Raw genomic sequence first — 23,146 nt, 5'->3', positions numbered from 1 at the left:
CCACTCGTCCAGCCCTGCAAAAAATGCTTAAAGATGTGTTACACACAGAAACACAGAAACACGGTCATCAATATGAAAGAAGGTAAAGGAAGGAAACCTCACAGCAAAAGATCACAGGGAATTCAAAGCATATATTAGAACTTATCTTTGGCAAATGGCAGGGCAAAGTCACTATGTATCAATAGTTACATTGAACGTGAATGGCCTGAAATGTCCAGTTAAAAGACACCGATTGGCTGATTGGGTTAAGGAACAAAACCCATCTATTTGCTGCTTACAAGAAACACATCTTTCCAACAAAGATGCATATAGACTGAAAATTAAAGGCTGGAAAAAGATATACCATGCCAACAGAAATGAAAAAAGAGCGGGCGTAGCCATCTTAATATCAGACAACATAAACTTTACCACAAAAACTGTTAGGAAAGACAAAGAGGGACACTATATAATGATCAAGGGATCACTTCAACAGGAAGATATAACGATTATCAATGTATATGCACCTAATTACAGGGCACCGGTTTATGTAAAAGATTTGTAAAGGGACTTAAAGGGAGACTTAGACCCTAATACAATAGTGTTAGGGGACTTCAATACTCCACTCTCAGAAATAGATCAACAGGACAGAAGATCAACAAGGAGATAGTAGATTTAAATGACACTATAGCCCAAATGGATCTAACAGATATCTACAGAACTTTTCATCCTACACAGAAAGCATTTACATTCTTCTCAGCAGTACATGGAAGCTTCTCTAGGATTGACCACATACTTGGCCATAAAGCAAATCTCATCAAATTCAAAAGAATTAGAATCATACCATGCAGCTTCTCAGACCATAAAGGAATGAAGTTGGAAATTAGCAACTCAGGAATCCCTAGAGCATACGCAAATACATGGAGATTGAACAACACGCTCCTGAATGAACACTGGGTCATTCAAGAAATCAAAAGAGAAATCAAAAACTTTCTGGAAGTAAATGAGGATAACAGCACAACATACCAAAACTTATAGGACACAGCAAAAGCAGTGTTAAGAGGAAAGTTTATATCAATAGGTGCCTACATCAAGAAATTGGAAAGGCACCAAATAGATGAACTTTCAGTGCATCTCAAGGATCTAGAAAATCTGCAGCAAAGCAGATCCAAATCTAGTAGGAGAAGAGAAATAATTCAAATCAGAGAAGAAATCAACAAGATTGAATCCAAAAAAACATTACAAAAATCAGCCAAACGAGGAGCTGGTTTTTTGAAAAAATAAACAAAATTGACACCCCATTGGACCAACTAACTAAAAAAAGAAAAGACCCAAATCAATAAAATCAGAGATGAAAAAGGAAACGTAACAACAGACACCACAGAAATAAAAATCATCCTCAGAAATTACTACAAGGACCTGTATGCCAGCAAACAGGGAAACCTATCAGAAATGGATAGATTCCTGGACACATGCAACCTACCTAAATTGAACCAGGAAGACATAGAAAACCTAAACAACCCATAACTGAGACAGAAATTGAATCATTAATAAAGGCCCTCCCAACAAAGAAAAGCCCAGGACCAGATGGATTCACTGCTGAATTCTACCAGACATTTAAAGAAGAACTGACTCCAATTCTTCTCAAACTATTCATAACAATCCAAAAAGAGGGAGTCCTCCCAAATTCTTTCTATGAAGCCAGCATCACCTTAATTCCTAAGCCAGAAAAAGATGCAGCATTGAAAGAGTATTACAGACCAATATCCCTGATGAACATAGATGCAAAAATCCTCAATAAAATTCTCGCCAATAGAATGCAACAACACATTAGAAAGATCATCCACCCAGACCAAGTGGGATTTATCCCTGGTATGCAGGGATGGTTCAACATTTGCAAATCAATTAATGTGATACACCACATTAACAGACTGCAGAAGAAAAACTATATGATTATCTCAATAGACGCCGAGAAGGCATTTGATAAAATACAACACAATGTATCAGAATACCAAAAATGGTAAAAGCTTCACAAAGGAAGAGTCACATTATGAAAGGTTATAAGACTGTTGTATAAGCAAGATTAAAGACTTACTAGGTTATAGTAAGAAACATAACTACACAAGTACCATGGCTATTTGAATCAACCTGACTAGTGCTTTACCTCTCATTAGAAATACTTCAGGTAAATCAGAATTAAATCAGAAGATGTATCTGGAATCAAGACTAGGAGTATTTATTATGAGATTCGAGGGTTTAGGGATAGTGACCTGAAATAACCTGATTCACATACATTAACACAATTAAAGTGACAAACGCCCTTCACACATCTTACTCTCTTATGTTCCACAAATACTTCCCCATTCTTCTGTCCATCTCCACTATTAGTGTCTTAATTCAAGCTTTCATCATTGCGGACTTAGACTATACCAAGTTCTTTTAAAAAAAAAATGCTTGCCTATAATTTTCCTCCCCTTTAATAAATTGTCCACATATTTAACACTCAACTTTCCAACAATGCATCTGAAATCACATGTTTTCCAGTTCAAAATTCATCAGTTTTTCATTTAGAATAAAAAATCAAAAAAAAAAACAAATCAAATTCCACAGTATTAATTTTCAGTCTCCTTCATAAACTATCCCCTGCCCACCCTTATCCCTGCCAACTCATTTATTGCAAATCTCTCCCATTATCCAGCCACTCAGGGTTATCTGAATAGGAAAGACTCTTTCTCACCTTCTTGTCTGTGCATAAACCACTTCCTTTATTTATTATGACACTCCCCACACTTCCTTTCTTCTTTACTACTCCTTTCCATTCTGGCTTAGCTACCTTCCATTATGACCCTTAGTACCTTATATGGCCATCTATGATAGACTATATCCCAGTTTATTCCAATTTTCTTGCTTATCAATTTCTCTTGCACTAAATGATGAGTTCCTGAAGGAAATTACTTTTTAAAAAATATTATATCACTAATTCTTAGCATATAATAATGTCTTGATAATGTTTATAGAATGAATAAATGTGTGAGTGGAAATTGTCTAACATTTCTGACCAGTAACTCTTGGGGCTACTTTAAATATATTATTTGATTATTTAATACTTATAACAAAGTACACAGTTATTATTACTATTTTGTAAATAAGGAAGTGAGACAGGAAAGTAGAGGGAACAGTTGAACTACCTGTAGGTATTCCTATTATCACAGGACATACAGGATATGATTTGGTTCCTCTTGTTCCAAAGACAGACTCTCTGCCTGGACTAAGTTTATACTAGTTTAGGGGGCCAAGCCTGACCAACAGCTCATTATATATTCATTGTAATATATTAGCTTGATAAATGATACACCTACTAGCCACCATGACAGAAAACATCAGGTTATATCTGCTTCCCAGTTAAACCATGAAGATTCCTCCCTTTTATTAAAATGTACTTCCCCTGTGTTTGCATATGCTCTAGATATTCTCGAGCTGTTGATTTCCAGTACTCGCTTGGGCAGAACATATACTAAAATTGGAATGATGTCCAGCTTTATTCCACTGTGCTCACAGAAGATGCATGGTGTGATTTCAATTTTTTGAATTTGCTGAGACTTGCTTTATGGCTTAGCATATGGTCTATCCAGGAAAAAGTTTCATGCACTGATGAGAAGAATGTGTATTCTGCCATGGTGGGGTGAAAAGTTCTGTAGATATCTGTTAGGTTCATGTGGTCTATGGTGTTGATTAACTCTTGTTTTCTTGCTAATTTTCTGTCTGGTTGATCTGTCCATTGCTGAAAGCAGAATACTGAAGCCTCCCATTATTACTGTATTGGAGTCTATGTCTCCCTTTAGTTCCATTAATATTTCTTTTAAATAGCCAACCCTGTAATTGGGTGAATATACATTTATTATAGTCATATCCTCCTATTGAATTGATATCTTAATTATTACATAGTGCTTTTCTTCATCAATTTTAAACACATTTTGGACTGAACATCAATGGACTGCCTTCTGAAACACCCTATGTGTACCTGACTATAGGCTCAGAAGTTCAGGTATACTAGGATTAGGTGGCTTTGATTTGTGTTAAAGTCTATTTTATCTGATATTAGGATGACAACACCAGCTCTTTTTTTTTTTTTTTTTTTTTGCTTTCTGTTAGCATGGAATATCTTTTTCCATCCTTTCGCTTTCAGTCTGCATGTATCTTTGTTGGTGAGATGTGTTTCTTGTAGGCAGCAAATAGATGGGTTTTGTTTTTTAATTCATTCAGCCAGTCTGTATTTTTTAAGTGGAGAGTTGAGGCCATTTACATTCAAGGTGACTATTTATAAGTAACAACTTGGCCCTGCCATTTTTCCATAAATATTCCTATTGTTTACTTTGGATTTCTTCTGTAATTTTCCTGTGGTATTTTCTGACTTCACATTTTTTCATGATGATGACTATCTTTCTATGTTTCCTTGTGTAGAACATCCTTAGGCATGTTTTGTGAGGCTAGACAAATGGCAACAAATTCTTTAAATTTCTGTTTGTTATGAAAGGACTTAATTTCACCTTCATTCATAAGTGTGAGCTCTACAGGATATAGTACTTTGGGTTGACAAGTTTTTTTTTTCTTTTAAGACTTGGACTATATGTCACCATTCCCTTCTAGCAAGTAGGGTTTCTGATGAGAAGTCAGTTATGAGTCTGATGGGAGATACTCTGAAAGTAATCTAGTATTTCTCTTATACACATTTTAGAATCTTTTCCTTACATTTAACTGTTGAAAGTTTGACAGAATGTCCATACTATCAAAAGCAATTTACAAATTCAATGCAATCCCACTCAAAATACCAATGACATTCTTTGCAGATCTAGAAGAAAAAATGATGCTAAGATTTATATGGAAACTCAAGGGACACCAAATAGCTAAAACAATCTTATATGACAAAAACAAACTCAGAGGCATCACAACACCTGATTTCAAGATATACCACAGGGCAATTATAATCTAAAGAGCCTGGTCCTGGCACAAAAATAGACCTGTTGAGCAATGGAACATAATAGAAAATCCAGAAATCAATCAACTTATCTGCAACCAACTTATTTTTGACAAAGGAGCTAAAGTCAATCCCTGGAGTGAGGACAGTCTCTTTAGTAAATTGTGCTGGGGAAACTGGATCTCCATGTACGTAAGCATGAAACTAGATGCCTACCTTACACAAAAATCCACTCAAAATGGATCAAAGACCTAAATCATGACCCAATACCATCAGATCATTAGAGAACATTTGGGGAAACTCTGCAGACATTGGCATAGGCAAAGACTTCTTGGAAAAGACCACAGATGCACAAGCAATCAAAGCCAAAATTGACAAATGGGATTACATCAAGGTGAGAAGCTTCTGCCCTGCAAAAGAAACACTCAACAAAGTTAATAGGCAACCAACTAAATGGAGAAAATATTTGCAAACTATGCAACTGATAAAGTGTTAACATCAAGAATCTATAAAGAGCTGAAGAAGCTCAATAACAACAAAACAAACAATCCTGTTAAGAAATGGGCAAAGGACTTGAACAGACATTTTTCAAGAGAGGAAATTCAAATGGCCAACAGACACCTGAGAAAATGCTCAGGATCACTAGCCATCAAGGAATCATAAATCAAAACAACAGTGAGGTTTCACCTCACTCCAGTTAGAATGACTCATATAGAAATCAACAAATGACTGGCGAAAATGTGGGGAAAAGGGTACCTTGGTCCATTGTTGGTGGGAATATAAACTGGTGCATCCTATGTGGAAGACAGTATGCAGATACCTCAGAAATCTGAATATAGACCTACCATATGACCCAGGCATTCCACTTCTGGGAATTTATCCAAACCAAAAGAAATCACTATATGAAAGAGTGATCTGTACCCCAGTTCATTGCAGCACAATTCACAATAGCTAAGATATGGAATAAACCCAGATGTCCATCACCTGTTGACTGGATAAATAAATTAAGGGATATATACACTAGGGAGTACTACCCAGTTGCAAAAATAAAAAAAATGAAATCCTGCCTTTTGCAACAAGACAGATGCAACTGGAAACCCTCATACTTAGAGAAATAAGCCAGTTCCAAAAAGATAGATATCATATGTTTTCCTTGATCTGAGGTAACTAATAGAGGAGCTGAAATGTAGTGTATTGGAATGAAATAGACATTTTGAGATTCAATGATTGTTTATAGCCCTTGTCTCTTGCTTTTAGGAATTGGGTTTTTTTTTCTCTTCATACTATTTATTGAACTCTTTTTCTTAGATCTGGGTTAACTATATGATCATTAGTTATACTTAAAATAGATTTATGTAAAAATTAAGAATAGGAATGCTAGAGGTAAGGGGAGGAAATTTTGAAGCAAGGGCAGGTAGGAGAGTAGGAGGAGAAGTGCCACTATGTTGCTAAATCTGTATACATGAAATATATGAATTTTAAGTAAAATTTTAAAAAATGTACTTTCCCTCCCATTAAAGGACCCATATAATATTAATCACAACTGAAATTGGCCCATTCCCTTCTGAGTAAGCAGAAATCTGTGAAGTGTGTACTCTTGCTTTCTCAGTAAAATGTTTTCATAGTAGAATGCTGCTCACTATTTGCTATTCTTGAACTAGATCCTGAATTCTTTCTTGAAATAAAGCTAAAGACATGAGTACCAGGTAGCCCTCACTGTCTGATGCCAGAATGGATCTCAAAGGAATTGACTAATTTTCTTAAGTTCTGCAGATAATAAATGAAAAGCCAAGGTTTAAACATAGATTGGACTGAACATCAATGGGCTACTTTCTGAAACACCATTTGTGCACCTGACTATAGGCTCAGAAGTTCAGATATACTAGGACTAGGTAGTCTTGACTCATAAGAAAAAGTGCCCTGTAAGAAATGAATTCTTAGTTTAGACTGGAAAATCCAGTAAGTTTTGGATACATTAAGAGTTGGAGCCGGTGCTGTGACTTACTAGGCTAATCCTCCGCCTTGCGGTGCCAGCACACCGGGTTCTAGTCCTGGTCAGGGCGCCTGATTCTGTCCCGGTTGCCCCTCTTCCAGGCCAACTCTCTGCTGTGGCCAGGGAGTGCAGTGGAGGATGGCCCAAGTGCTTGGGCCCTACACCCCATGGGAGACCAGGATAAGTACCTGGCTCCTGCCATCAGATCAGTGCGGTGCGCTGGCCGCAGCGGCCATTGGAGGGTGAACCAACGGCAAAGGAAGACCTTTTTCTCTGTCTCTCTCTCACTGTCCACTCTGCCGGTCAAAAAAAAAAAAAGAGTTGGAGACAGAATCGTTCAAGTAAGGAGCACCTATCCCAAGAAAACCATCCCCAAATAATTTCATGGATTATTATAGCACAACTATGATATTTTCTTACTTATTGAAAAATAAAACTTAATTCTAACCTCACAACTATATTTTCTTACTTATTGAAAAATAAAACTTAATTCTAACCTCTATCCATGAACTTAATTTCTGGTTTTAAATTGCATGTTTTCAATTCTGAAGTTAGAAATATAATGTAATTGCAGTTGTAAAGGGAATGCAATTCTTGTATGCAGAGAAATAATTTTTAAGCTATTTATTTCTAGATAAAGAGAAAAATATCAGTGCTTGCTACAGATCAGTGATTACAGAAGTTTTCAATGATTTCCAGTTCCAACTGAGGATAGATTTTTACCAACATATCATCATATTCAATCTGTTGTAAGAATTTCAGCTTTAAATTATCCTAAGAGGCTTCTAGATGAAAATGACAACTGTTTAAGATACCAAAAACTTGGAATTGAGCTCAGTTTGATTTTAGGGAGAAGTTCAGGCTGCTATCAATTTCCTAGATTGTTTTCACTTTCACGTACATAGTACTGCAGAGAGGCCTGAAATCGCTCACTTTTTCTAATTGTTTTTTCCTAAATGCAAAGATAAACAGCTGCCCTCAGAGGAAGGCTGGATGAATAAACCTAATGGGGAAAAGCTGATGGAAATGAAGACCAGAGACAGGCCAACATTTATGAATCCCTGCTAAAAGCTGCTATCTGGATCGGATGTTTTATTCTGCACAATGCCATTTTTTTCCAGTAAGAAAACATGGCTTAAAGAAGTCAAGTAATGTGTTCAAAACCTCATAGAGAGCATGATGAGAATCAGGATTAAAGCTATTTTGCAATTTTTTAGGGGTTTAGGAAGCACATATTAGTCCCTCACTCCCTTCTTCCTGCTGGTTGCTAACAAAGAGATGATAAGCCTCAGGAACCCAAAAGAAGCTCAAAATACCTTTACAGATATTTGCTACTGCCAAAGATAAACTGGAAAACCAAGGGGGACTTGCTATCTCCCTCCTAAATCCTAAGAAGCAGGTGATAAAAGTCTCCACTCAATGTCAAGTAAAGAACTAAAAAGACCAGAGACTAGAGCCAGGATTTTGGCATAGTGGGTAAAGTTGTCACATGCAACACCAACATCCTAAATGGGCACTGTGTCTAGCTCAGTTCCAGCCGTTGCACCACAGTCATCTGGGGAGTAAACCAGAGTATTAAAGATCTCTGTCTCTCCCTCTCTCTCTCTCTCTCTGACTTTCAAATAAATTACCAAATAAATGTTTAAAAAATTAAAAATAGCAGAGGCTTAACTGACCTACCAAAAAGGAAACTTGCTTCATTTGCCATTCAAAGTCACTCCTCTCAATGTAAAGAACAAGTGAGAGTCAAATGTTTCTGCTTCTACCTTTATTAAGTGGAAATTCTTTGTGAAAATGAGAATAAGAAATAGAGATGGGCTATAACACATTTCACTGTATTAATAGTTTCATATTAAGCTTCTGTAGACTATGGTAAGCCTTTGCAATACAGCCTTGAGTTAAAATGATGCTCCATCCAAACTGTTGAAGTCTTTACTTCATGTATGCTAAACTGATCTTCTGCATATAAAGAGAATCGAAAATGAATCTTGATGTGAATGGAAGGGGAGAGGGAGTGGGAAAGGGGAGGGTTGTGGGTGGGAGGGACGTTATGGGGGGGAAGCCATTGTAATCCATAAGCTGTACTTTGGAAATTTATATTCATTAAATAAAAGTTTAAAAAATAAAAAAAAAATTTAAAAAAAATGAAGCTCCATCAATGACAGAAACAGCATAGAACCATAACATGGAGAAACAACCTAAGGGAATATTCTTCATTAGGGTCTTTTCATTGAACGTCCAATATGATAAGAGATTTTTCAAAATATTGTGATAATTAAGGGGTTTTCTCTCTTGAATATTAAAAAAAAAAACTATCGTTACTATTGGTATGACTGAATTGATGGCTACCTTGATTCCACAGCTGCTTTCCTCCTCAATGAAGTAGGGAGCAGGTTTTCATATTTGTATGCCCCTAGGGATAAAATTCAATATTGTTATTGTCATAAAGGTAGACTTTAATAACCAGTCATTTATCTGTAATGTATTCTAAAAACTACTTGAAGTTAAATGTACATGTATTCTGCTTCACCAATATCCTTTACGGTATCAAGTATTACTGAATACACAGTAAGAGTAACAGCTTACTTAATAAATAAGTACATTAAACTTGGAAAGAAACTACCTTGCTCTTAAGAAGATCCATGTTGTTGTTTCAAGGATCTGTTGTCCTCTGCCAAACACTCATACTTTAAGTTTTAGGTAAAGAATATGTCATGCCTCAAGCTCAATTTTTAGTTTTTTTTTCCCCCAAATAATCTAAACTTAGCATTATCTGCCTTTTTCTCTATTTCCTAAAACATTTTTATTGCCTTTTTTGTCTATAATCCCCTCTTCTGATATGATACATGCCATACTTTTTTTTAACAACTATGTCTTTAACCTATCTCCAAATCTGGATTTCTCAAATATATCCTTCAAAATGACACAATTTCTGATTCTGCCAGACTCCTGTAATCATGCCTATCTCCCTAAGGTTCCCACCAAATACAGCTTGACCATGATTTGTTGGCAGAAAACATAGTGTGTCTGTAATGCAAAGAAATTAAATGTTAAAATTAGAAACTAAGAATTTTCTTTGTTTGCAAAATGCAACATTGCAACAATGCAATGTTGACCATTCTTGCCAGGAAGCTGTATTTAATGCCTACCAGAGGCAACTGATATTCATGATCTAGTAATATAATTTCCTTTATTTCTTTTAAATTCTTTCTGCAATTTAGTTATTAATTATTTAATAATACTAATAAATGACCCTGATAGAGTTCAATGTATCTCTTGTTTTTCTAACTACATACAAAAGTACTTCAAAAAGAGTTCATGGAAAATGGACCTTAAAATATGAGTTTATTTTGTTACAAAAATACTTTTGCAATCCACACATAGCTTCTTCATAAAATGTGTTTTCTATGTATTATGAATATTTATTTGCGCCAACATAAACTCATACTTTTAATCCCATTTTCCCATTAACTTGCTAAAGTACCCTCATGATCACTTTAAGTAACACTCTGACCTCAGACTCAGACCTTAAGGCATTTGGATGTGGCCGAAAGGCCCACGAGAGCAATTCAGGTATGGAAGGCTAAGACACTGGCAAAAATATCCTAAATAAAGGATCTCTGTGAATAAAACCTCAGTGGAAAGAAGGGGCCACCAAATAAAGATGTACTTTTGTCTGAAGGGAGGAGACAATTTCTACTTTGCTTATGGCCTTGTCTAAATACTGATGAGTTTGTGGTCAAAAGGGCTTCCCATAGCCTTGGCAGCTCATGGCAACAGCCTTGGGTGATCACTGATGTCATAAGTAAGAGTGTTAATTGTTAAATTAACAACAGAGTCACTGTACACTTATTCTCCATGTAGGATCTCTGTCCTTAATCAGTTGTACTATGAGAATTAACTACAAAATTTGTTCTCAAACAGTACTTTTTACATTGTGTGTGTGTGTGCAAACTGTTGATATCTTTACTTAGTATAGAGTTGGTCTTCTGGGTATATATAGTTAATTAAAAATTAATCTTAAAGAAGAGGGAGCAGGAGGTGGAACAGAAGTGGGGGTGGGAAGGTGGGTATGGGGGAAAAAGCCACTATATTCCTAAAGTTGTATCTATGAAAATTGTATTCATTAAATAAAAGCTTTAAAAAAATACCCTCATGTGTATGTGTGTATATACAGTATATATAAATACATATTATATATTTGCCATGTGTATGATATATTATATATAAAGTACATAAATTTTTGAGGTTGGTCCTGTTTTCTCTGATTTTTAAACAGGTAAATTGAAGTGTGAAAAGTTTAATGTGACTGAGATTTTATTAAAAGTTTTCTCAAATTCCCACTTTAATAGCTTTAGATGTTTGTAATCCTCCTTGACAATTTATGAGAATTCCTGGGTGTTTTACTGTGGGGAGCAACTCGGACTAGACTAAGTTACTGGAATTAAGACTTATTCTATGCATCTGCTTTTCCACAATATGGCACTGAGAAGGGAGTAACAACTTCTACGCAGCTGCCTCTCGCCAGCTTGAGTGATGACCTGCAGGAGCTGATCCTGCTCCTGATTGGAGGAGAGCAGCGTACTCGGCGTGTGGGTAGCAGAGTTGGGATTGGTGGAAGAGGACTATAAAGGAGGAGAGAGACAACATGCACGAGGAACATCTATCTGAAGGAACACCTGTGCAGCCCCCGAGAGAGCTGGCCGGCGGTGTGCCGCTCCCCCGCGGAAGTGGGGAAAAGTGGCAGGGGGAACCGCCCTTCCACGGAGGTGGAAGGGACGGTAGCCAACCCGGGAAGAACCAGCAGCAAACCCGGGGAGGGCCGAGCAGACAAAAGAACAGCGCAGGGTCCTGTGTCGTTCCTCCACGAAGACGGGGAGTGACATTTTACAATCTCAGAGCCATCTAAGTTCCTAATGCCTTGCTTTCTTCTGTTAATCATCTGTTATGTACTGTTGCAACATCATAAAACCAAAAGACAAACTCAGTATTTCCTTCCTTGGTTAGAGCAAATGAAGAAATGAAACTTGATAGCTGGGGAGATAGATGTCAAAGTGTAAGTCAGTTTCCCTCCCCTGACAAGATCCAGACCCCTATCCCAACTGAGATATTTCCTCCTAGAGATGTGGGAAAGCAAAGTGAAATCCTCACTAAGAGCCAGAAAAGAAATTCAGTCCATTCCTCAATTTCCATGCATTTAGAGCATATTAATACTTTGGGGGAGAGTGGATTTTTTATAAAGATTTATTTATTCATTTGAAAGTCAGAATTACACACAAAGAGAGTCATAAAGAGAGATCTTCCATCCACTGGTTCATTTCCCAGATGGTCTGAACATGTAGGGTTGGTCCAGGGCAAAGCCAGGTGCCAGGAGCTTCTTCCAGGTCTTCCACATGGGTGACAGGGGTTCAAGCACTTGGACCACCTTTCACTGCTTTTCCCAGGCCGTTAGCAGGGAGCTGGATCAGAAGGGAGAAGCTGTTACACAAACCAGCACCCATATTGGATGCCAGCATTGCAGGTGGCAGATTTACCCATACCCACCCTCCCACTCTCACTTCCGTCCTACCTTCTACTCCCTCTCCCACCCAGCACAAGCCCCAAAGGGGAATTTGTTTAAAGTGGTTTTAAATCACAGTTCCTAGTTTTGAATATAACTGTTAAAAAAATCTATACTGCAAATCAAGAAATGTAGATGGAAAATGTCATTTTAAAAACACATTAATACTTTAAAAATACAATAATAATTATTCCTGCCACATTTGTAGCCAATTTTTACTCTTAGATATTTAGACATATAATAGGTTTAACTATACATACTTATAATATTTAGACTTATAATAGGTTTAACTATACATACTTGCTTTAAATAAGTTTTAGAAGTAAACACAATGAAACTCAAGGAATTATCTGAAATACTGGACCAGTGTGTTGATACATCTCTAATCTCAGGAGAATCAGGCCAAATGTGATGTTCTCATCTAATAGAAATATGGGAGAGCACCTTTGAAAACAAGAAAGACAAACATAAACTTATTAAAACAGGTAAAGAAAATCACAAACTTATTTTGTACATGATTTTTTAAAGGTTTATTTTATTTATTTGAAAGGCATAAGTGGCCGGGACTGAGCCAGGCCAAAGTCAGGAGCCTGGAACTCCATCCTATTCAAAGATCCAAGTATTCAGGCCATATTCCAATGCTTTCCCAGGTACATGGCAGAGATCTGTATTTGAAACAGAGCATCTGAGACTAGAAACAGTACTCCAATATAACACACTGGTATCACAAGTGGTGGCCTCAAGCTGCAATTCCTGCCTCTTTAACATATTTTAATTTCTTCTTATATTCCACATCTTAAAACAAGTGAAGTGAAGATGGTTCTTTCAAGAATCAAAAATGTTTATTTAGTTTTTTATTCAAATTGTTCAATTCATAGGAAAAAAGACTATCAAATTTTTGTACTGTGGGGTTTTCTAGGGAAAAAAATGACTGATCCTCTAGTTTGGAAAAAATACAGTGAATTAGCTCAGTTGGAAATCTGATCTCCAATCTCATTAATTCACATGTTTTTTAATTAAATTGTTAATTTATAGTTTTTATGGAGCATTTATCTTTAAGGCACTCCATGAGAAAAGAACAAAGGCTACTAATATGCTTCTTTAAGCTCACAGTCACAAGCTTTAAATAAGAACATACTGGTCACAAATAGAAGAGAAAAAATAATGAAATGAAAAGCAAAAATATTATCAGTGCCCTTAATGTGTGCTTTGTCTAAGGAACAAGAGGATTTTAGGGGCAAAAACCTAGTCACAAATATGAAACTTAGAAATATGAATAGACAAAGAATCATTATATTTTTTACCATTTATAGTAGGCTGATACTACTTTTCCCTTCAAAAGATGTCCATATCCTAATACCTGGAACCTGAGAACATATTATATTACACAGCAAAAAAGATTTTTGCAAATATAATGAATTTGATACTTCTAAATGCTCCTTGGTTAACTGGGTGAACACAGTGGAATTACATGAACCCTTTAAAGTACAAAATTTCTCTGACTGTAGGAAGAGAGATACAAAACAAGGAAATCCAAGATGTTTGGCAGAAGAGCAACTTGAATAGATGAGGTAGAAGCAGAAGCCACAGGAGACATTGCAGTATGAAAAAAACACAACCTGCCATTGCTGGCTTTGAAGATAAGGCCCATGAACCAAGGAAAATAGGTAGCCTCTACAGCTAGCCTGGTCTAACAGCTAGAAAGAAAAATATTACCTCAGTCCTGCAACCACTCACAACTGAACTCTGCCACCAATCTGAATGAGTATGCAGGGAGGGTAGCCCTACAATCTCAAGTCATCCAAAGCTTTGACTTTTGCCTTGCTGGACCTGAAGTAGAGAAACCAGTCACGCTTTCAAAAAAAATGAATGTGAATCATAGATAACTCAATTTCTCTTAGTATTCTCTTTATAGTGAGTTAAGAAGTGTCCCTCTGAAATTCTGGGGCCAGCGTTGTGGCACAGTGGGTTGAGTTGCTGCTTGGAACGCTGGTTTCCCATATTGGAGGACCAGTTTTTTGTGGTTTTTTTTTTGGTTTTTTTTTTTGACAGGCAGAGTGGACAGTGAGAGAGAGAGACAGAGAGAAAGGTCTTCCTTTGCCGTTGGTTCACCCTCCAATGGCCGCCGCGGCTGGCGCGCTGCGGCCAGTGCACCATGCTGATCCGATGGCAGGAGCCAGGAGCCAGGAGCCAGGTGCTTTTCTTGGTGTCCCATGGGGTGCAGGGCCCAAGCAACTGGGCCATCCTCCACTGCACTCCCTGGCCACAGCAGAGAGCTGGCCTGGAAGAGGGGCAACCGGGACAGAATCCGGCGCCCCGACCGGGACTAGAACCCGGTGTGCCAGCGCCGCTAGGCAGAGGATTAGCCTAGTGAGCCGCGGCGCCGGCCCTGGAGGACCAGTTTGATTCCCAGATGCTCTACTTCCAACTAAACCCCCTACTAATGTGACTGCGAAGGCAGTGGAAGATGGGCCAATCCATAGAACTTCCAGAACTTGGCACTTATCTACCACATTGGGAGTTTATTGAGGCTTTTGGTTAGAGGGTACAGGTGTTGGACAGAGTCATGATTTCATGCCTGAAAACTGTTGGTTTGACACAGACTTATTTTTGCATTCAATTTATAAGCTTTAAATGTGAGATATGAGATTGAGCTCCTACCTTAGTTCCTGTACAGGCTATATACACTTGTATTAATTTTTCTTCTTTTCATGTTTTCCTAGGGCTAGTGAGCTTCCATACCTAAATTTTTAAGTGGAGCCTTTATCTACTTCCTACAGTATCTTGAGCTATTCTTTCCTCTGTGCATCAATTTCATATGCCTGAAGTACCCAACATTTAGTGACATAGATATTCCACTTGAATCAAAGGCTTATTTCAGAAAACCTCAGAGAATGAAATTTTCAACCTTCTGTCCTAGTGTATTGTTTATTGTGCCCTAAAACTGCACTACAAAGAAAGTTACTGGGTGTTGAGGATGTCACAGGTGAGGACTGAATGGAACTATGAGCTTTGTAAAAGCTACCATGTGGCATTAACATTACACTATATAGCTTCTGGCAAAGGGAAAAGAATAGACAATTTCCTAGGTGTTAGATTTGGTTTCATTGGTTTAGGAAATTCTTCATAATACGTTCAATGGGACAAAAGAAAAGCAAGATGTCCATTTTGATTCCATTTGTGTGTGGAGTACCTCCTGATATTATAGAATTGACTAAAAAAATTATTGAATAGGGTAAAAGTCCTGAGACAAGTGTATAAATCAACTTAATAGGATGAGTAGAGAGATTTCATGGCCAATAAGCAAGCTAAGAAGTGAAATATCCTCTGGATAACTTTAAATAAATTATATAACAAGAAACATACTAGTAATAGTTAAAAATATCACAAAGAAAAGCCTGAGTCACATTGAATAATTTATAAAATAAAAATAAAGAGATAACTGTATTAGTTTATTGCATCTGCATTAAAAATGTGTTGTATAAACTTAGTTAAGTTGTTTAAAACAACAATATATTATCTCAGTTTCTATGGATCAGAAAACCCTGCAGTGTGGCTGAATCCTCTACATGTAGCAAAGTCAAGTCTCACACAGTCTCACACAGCCAGCCAAAGTCAAGGTTTAAACTATGTTGAGCTTTTATTTGGAAGCTCAGAGGAAGAATCTGCCTCCAGGAACACTCAGGTTGCTGGCAGAATTCAGCTCCTTGTGCTAGGAATACCAAAGCCTTCATTTTCTTAATGCGGGGACCCCTTCATCTTCAAACAATATCACATTGAAGTTATCTTGTGCTTTAATTCACTGTGAATTCCATTTATTTTATTTTTATTTATTTGAAAGACAGATACAGAGGTCTTTCATCTACTGTCTTACTCCCCAAATGACTGAAAAATCCAGGGCTGACTAAGCCAAAGCCAGGAATGTATAGAATCTAATCTTTTTTTCCTCGCATGAGTGGTAGAGACCCGGCTACTTGAGCCATCACTTGCTCCCTCCCAGGGTGAACATTAGCAGGAAGTTAGAGTCAGAAATGAATCCATCACTCAAATCCAGACACTCTAACGTGAGAGTTAGTATCTTAATTACTGCACTGAAAACCTGCAACCTTACCCTGACTTCAGCTGTAATTCTTCAGCTTTTAGCTGGAGAAAGTTCTCTGCTTTTAAGTATATATGTGATTAGGTTGGGCCCAGCTGGATACCCAAGCTACTCTTGTTTTGAGCTCTCTAATAATAATTATATCTGAACGTTCCCTCTTGCTATGTACCTAACCTATTAACCAGTGCCAGGATTTAGGGCATAAACTCCTCTAGAGTTGGACCTTCTGTTTGTCATTGTAGACATGGAGAAATGCATTGGCAGAAGCAGTGAAACCACAACAGGAATAGAAAAAGAGTTTTAACCGGGGTGAGGTGAAACCTCATTGTGGTTTTGATTTGCATTTCCCTGATTGCTAGTGATCTTCACCCCAGTTAGAATGGCTCACATTCAGAAATCTACCAACAATAGATGCTGGAGAGGATGTGGGGAAAAAGGGACACTAACCCACTGTTGGTGGGAATCCAAACTGGTTAAGCCACTATGGAAGTCAGTCTGGAGATTCCTCAGAAACCTGAATATAACCCTACCATACAGCCCAGCCATTCCACTCCTTGGAATTTACCCAAAGAAAATTAAATTGGCAAACAAAAAAGCTATCTGCGCAATAGCTAAGACCTGGAACCAACCCAAATGCCCATCAACAGTAGACTGGATAAAGAAATTATGGGATATGTACTCTCTAGATTACTATACAGCAGTCAAAAACAATGAAACCCAGTCATTTGCAACATGATGGAGGAATCTGGAAAATATTATGCTGAGTGAATTAAGCCAGTCCCATAGGACAAATATCATATGCTTTCCCTGATCGGCGACAACTAACTGAGCACCAAAGAGGAAACCTGTTGAAATGAAATGGACGCTATGAGAAACAGTGACTTGATCAGCTCTTGTCCTGACTGTTGATGTACAATGTAATACTATCCATTTTAGTATTTTTTTTTGTTCTAGTACTATTGGTTGAACTCTGTAATTAACACATAATTATTCTTAGGTGTTTAAATTTTAACTGAAAAGTGATCCCTGTTAAATATAAGAGTGGGAATAAGAGAGGGAGGAGATGTACAATTTGGGACATGCTCAATCGGACTTGCCCCAAATGGTGGAGTTAGAAACTTGCCAGGGGATTCCAATACAATCCCATCAAGGTGGCATGTACTAGTGCCATCTCACTAGTCCAAGTGATCAATTTCAGTTCACAATTGATCACACTGATAGGTCTAATAGTCAAAGGGATCACACAAACAAGACTAGTGTCTGCAAATACTAACTGATAGAATCAAAAAGGGAGAGAACGATCCAACATGGGAAGCTGGATACATAGCAGATTCATAGAATGGCAGATGTCCTAAACAGCACTCAGGCCTCATAATCAGCCCTTAAGGCATGCGGATCTGGCTGAAAAGCCCATGAGAGTATTTTAAGCATGGAAAGCCAAGACACTCTGGAAAAAAAAAAAAAAAAAAAAAAAACCTAAATGGAAGATCTCTGTGAGATCCCAGTGGAGAGAACAGGGCCATCAAATAAGGAGGTTCCTTTCTCTGAAGGGAGGAGAGAACTTCCACTTTGACTAAGACACTGTCTGAATAAGATCGAAGTCAGCGAACTCAAAAGGCTTCCATAGCCTGGCAACTCATGACTAGAGCCTAGGGAGATTACTGACGCCATAAACAAGAGTGTCAAATTGTTAAGTCAACAACAGGAGTCACTGTGTACTTACTCCTCATGTGGGATCTGTCCTTAATGTGTTGTCCAATGTGAAGTAATGCTATAACTAGTACTGAAACAGTATTTTACACTTTGTGTTTCTGTGTGGGTGCAAACTGATGAAACCTTTACTTAATATATGTTAATTGATCTTCTGTATATAAAGATAATTGAAAATGAATCTTGATGTGAATGGAATGGGAGAGGGAGCGGGAGATGGGAGGGGTGCGAGTGGGAGGGAAGTTATGGGTGGGGGGAAAGCCAATGTAATCCATAAACTGTACTTTGGAAATTTATATTTACTAAATAAAAGTGGAAAAAAAAGAGTGAAAAAAAAGAGTTTTTAAAGATATAATACAAAGGGGGCCAGTGCTGTGGCGCAGCAGGTTAAAGCCCTGGCCTGAAGCACTGGCATTCCATATGGGCGCCGGTTCAAGACACGGCTGCCTCACTTCCCATCCAGCTCTCTGCTATGGCCTGGGAAAGCAGTAGAAGGTGGCCCAAGTCCTTGGGCCCCTGCACCCACGTGGGAGTCATGGGAGAAGCTCCTGGCTCCTGGCTTCAGATCGGCGCAGCTCCAGCCATTGCAGCCAATTGTGGAGTAAACTATCGGATGGAAGAACTCTCTCACTCTCTCTCTCTTTCTCTTTCTCTCTGCCTCTCCTCTCTGCTTAATTCTGACTTGCAAATAAATAAATAAATCTTTTTTTTAAAAAAAGATATAATACAGAAAGAACAAACTCTATAAAAAGTAAAACAGAATTTCCAATTTAAAAAGACAAAATATACACACATACATGGCTCTGGAAACTATTAGTAGGAAAAACTGTCAAGACACCTCCTAATAAGATGTCAAACTCTTAGGATAAAAAAAAATTCTTCAGACAACTGGAAAAAATAACTAGAAAAATCAATCTAATCACATATTAATACAGGACAACATGAAATGCTAGAAAATGATGGAAGACTGTATATACAATTTATGATAAAAATATGACTTGTGATGTTATACAAAATGCATTTTATGCTCAAGTACTCAGGTGGCAGACATATATTTTCAAACATAAATAATATCAGATAATACGGTGCCAAGAATCATTTTCTAAATACTATTAAATTATTAAATCCAGCCAGCTAAGAATGAGAGGAGAAATCAGTGAAAGAGACCCAGGCTACTCAGTGTCGGAAGCCAGTAAAGCATTTTCTTCACTTTTATAATGGTTTCCTTTCTTCATCAAATTCGAATAATATTTTCTTTATGTAAATTTAATGTTAATCCATTTTGTCTAATATTGTTCTTGTTTTCTAAGTAGCTACCTATACATATATAGGCATGAATAATGGCATTGAAAGTATATTTACTTAACTTTGAGGATGATTGCTGCAAGATCATGAATTTTGAGTAATATTTGTCTTGACACTTTTTTACATTAAAAAAAAAAAAAGGTATATAGGAAAGGGACCAGCGCTGTGCATAGTAGGTAAAGACGCCACCTGCAGTGCCCGCATCCCATATGGGTACTGGTGGAGACCCTGCTGCTCCAGCACTCTGCGATGGCCTGGAAAAGCAGTATGGATGGCACAAGTGCTTGTGCCCCTGCACTGGCATGGGAGGCCCAGAGGAAGCTCCTGGCTCCTTGCTTTGGATTGGCCCAGCTCCAGCAATTGCATCCATTTGGAAAATAAACCAGTGGATGGAAGACCCTTCCTTCCTTCCTTCCTTCCTTTCTCTCTCTCTCTCTCTCTCTCTCTCTTTCTTTCTTTCCCTTTCTTTCTCACTCTCTCTCTGTAATTCTGCCTTTCAAGTAGATCAATAAATCTTTATAAAAAATCATAGAAAATACAAGAAAGTGAAGAATATACCAAGGATAAAAGTAAAAGAATAAAAATAACTTAAAACTAAAAATAGTAATAGAGATGTTCAACAAAACCAAAAACTGGCTATTTAAAAAGCCCAGAAAATAAATTTCTAATAAGAGGAATCAAGGGGAAAACATAAGGCACAAATAAACCATACCAAGAATGTGGGGGAAAAGGAAATAACTACAGAAAACCAGAACTCAAAAGACAAAAAAAAAAAAAACAAACTCTAATGAAGTGTGTTGATATATATGAAAAATATATCAAAATCCATGTTTTAGAAAAAATACTAAAATTAATTTATAAACTTTAAAATGGTCACATTTATCTTTTTAAAGATAAATGCATTTTTAAAAAGGTAAATGATACTTAAAGATCCTCTCCCTAAGAAAATATACCAAATATACCAGGCCCAAACCCTTACAGACAGCTCTATCAAATCTACCAGAAACAAGTAACCCACATTTTATGCAAACTGTTTCAGAGTTTGGGAGAAAGAAGAAACTTACCCATTTCACTTTGTAAAACTAAACAGAGAGTAATCTCCAAACTAGGCAGAGAAAACACAAGAGAACCATTGGTCACTGTCATTTGTAAATGTCAAATCAAAAATTTTATTTTTTAATAAGTGAAATTCTGCATGTAGCAAAAGAATAACACATCATAAACACGAGGCCCTGCCCCAATGATCCAAATATATTTAATGTGTAAAACTATATCAATTTAGTCATGTTAATGATTAAATGAGATCAATAATCTTAAAAATTTTGGAGGAAAAATTTAATTAGCCTCAATCACTAAATGGAACCCTCTCATTACAGCAAGTAATGGAAGCATACCCATTAAAGTAAGAAAGAAAAAAACAGTGATATCCACTACCACTGTTCCCATTCAATATTGCTTGAGAGGTCCTAGCTAATATGTTAAGGCAAGGAAATGAAACAAATATTAGAAAGAAAATAATGATTGTTATGGCTCTCATTTTTGATTCTTCAGCACCTATCAATCAGATGGGAAGAGATTACAACCCTGTCCCAGAACTGGATTCACAGTCCAGATTCAGAGAAAACTAAGACCTCACAGCCTTAGCCACAGTCAATACTACAGAATTAGGAATAAGAAGAAAGCCAGGTCAGCTGTATTCTTCGTTGGAATTTTTTTCTAATGCTGTATTATTCTTTGTTTCCCAAAGATAGAAGCAAATTAATTTGACTGCTAACAACCTTATTTCCTTGCATAAACAGTAAACCCATTTACAAAAGACAAGAATTAATCCAAAAGCAGTACAAAAATAATGGCAGAAGAAAAGCACCTTACTAGTATTAATTTCCTAGTTTTAGTCCATCTGATCTAAGGCTCAAGAGGCTCTTGAAAAAATATTCTTCTCTTTCTACTGATTTTTCAATCCATCCTTGGAAATTAGGGGATGAAAAAAGTAACTGTATGAATTCTAACCTAGACATTTCCAGTTTCCCTATTGCCTAGATCTTTAAATGTTGCAAGCCTCTCCAGTGTTTGTCATTATTACCATCAAGTCCTGGTTAATGTTCTTTGTAATTTTCTGTATTTAGGTAAAAGAACATGTGAATAAATATTTGAGACTTTCCATGAGGGTTAAATGATTTGGGGACAAAGGAAGCAAAAGGACAGATCACCAATACCTATTTACCATTTACTATATTCAAGGTTCTGTGCTCAGCAATTAAGTATCTTAATCTTCTATCTTTTCTTCAAGGGAAGTATTGTTATCCTATTTATCCATAAATATAGTGATATTCAAAAAATAAAAAGTAAATTTCCTAATGTCATATAACTAATTAGTGTTGAGACAAATGTGAAACCCTGGCAAATCTTTCTGATTTGCCATGAGTATTGGAGTGAGCCTGCTTGAAAATGACAAAAATTAATTAATTGAAGAGTTAAGTAGGGCCGGCGCCGCGGCTCACTAGGCTAATCCTCCGCCTAGCGGCACCCGCACACCGGGTTCTAGTCCCGGTCGGGGCGCCGGATTCTGTCCCGGTTGCCCCTCTTCCAGGCCAGCCCTCTGCTGTGGCCAGGGAGTGCAGTGGAGGATGGCCCAAGTGCTTGGGCCCTGCACCCCATGGGAGACCAAGAGAAGCACCTGGCTCCTGGCCCCTGCCATCAGATCAGCGCGGTGCGCCGGCCACGGCGGCCATTGGAGGGTGAACCAACGGCAAAGGAAGACCTTTCTCTCTGTCTCTCTCTCTCACTGTCCACTCTGCCTGTCAAAAAATAAAAAATAAATAAATAAATAAATAAAGAGTTAAGTAAAAAAGTTCTTCCAATAAATGCAACAGAGAGGGAATACTGAGTCTCTTTGATATTTAACCTGCATTCTGTACAATTGATGGCTGCTGGAACAATTCTCTGCTTCAGGAACTTAATCTATTTGTATCTTTGATCAAGAAAAACTTTAATTCTTCCTCGGACTCTTCTATACTTTCTCTAGTTCTTCTTTTTCCACAAAACCCTGAGACCTAAATATTGCCCAAATTTCTATCATTGATTCTACTTTTTACTTCTTTTGTAGTTTATCATTCAACAAATTTATTTATTCATTCTCTGTCCTCAAATACCATACCCTAACAGGTGATTACCAAATTTCCTTCATTTGCAATGAGTGTACTCAAAACTCCAGTCCCACATACAAAATTAGGACATAGACAGTAGGACATTCTAATAATACTATAAATGTAATATGACCAAATCTGTACATAATCTTCCCACCAAGTAAGCTTGTACTTCTGTGTGTTCATGATCAATTGCATTCCTATCCTCTGGCTCACAACCCTATAGTGCTCTCATTTGTTTAGGTCATTTTGTCTCATGGAATGATGGATTTGTAACTTTTATTGATTTTTTTTCTTGCCCACTATATTGATTTTATCCACTCCATTATTACTTGAAAACTTCATTACTCTCACTTGGATATTTTTTTTTAATTCCCTAACT

At 37.3% G+C, this 23,146-nt stretch overlaps 1 long non-coding RNA gene across 1 annotated transcript in view; it reads right to left on the bottom strand.

The window, feature by feature from the left end:
- Positions 1-12,170: 12,170 nt before the first annotated feature.
- LOC138850538 (uncharacterized) overlaps positions 12,171-23,146 on the bottom strand; it is a 52,590-nt gene continuing 41,614 nt past the window's right edge. The window contains exons 2-3 of the long non-coding RNA XR_016219792.1: positions 12,805-12,948; positions 12,171-12,403 (exon numbers count right to left, since the gene is read on the bottom strand). This is a non-coding gene — a long non-coding RNA (uncharacterized LOC138850538). The remainder of the gene's footprint in view (positions 12,404-12,804; positions 12,949-23,146) is intronic.

This window comes from Oryctolagus cuniculus, chromosome 1 (assembly GCF_051225735.1).
Source record: "Oryctolagus cuniculus isolate XC-2025 breed Fujian yellow rabbit chromosome 1, ASM5122573v1, whole genome shotgun sequence".
Lineage (NCBI taxonomy): Eukaryota > Metazoa > Chordata > Mammalia > Lagomorpha > Leporidae > Oryctolagus > Oryctolagus cuniculus.
The sequence above is the reverse complement of the archived record's forward strand: the minus strand, read 5'-3'. Positions and strand labels throughout refer to the sequence as shown.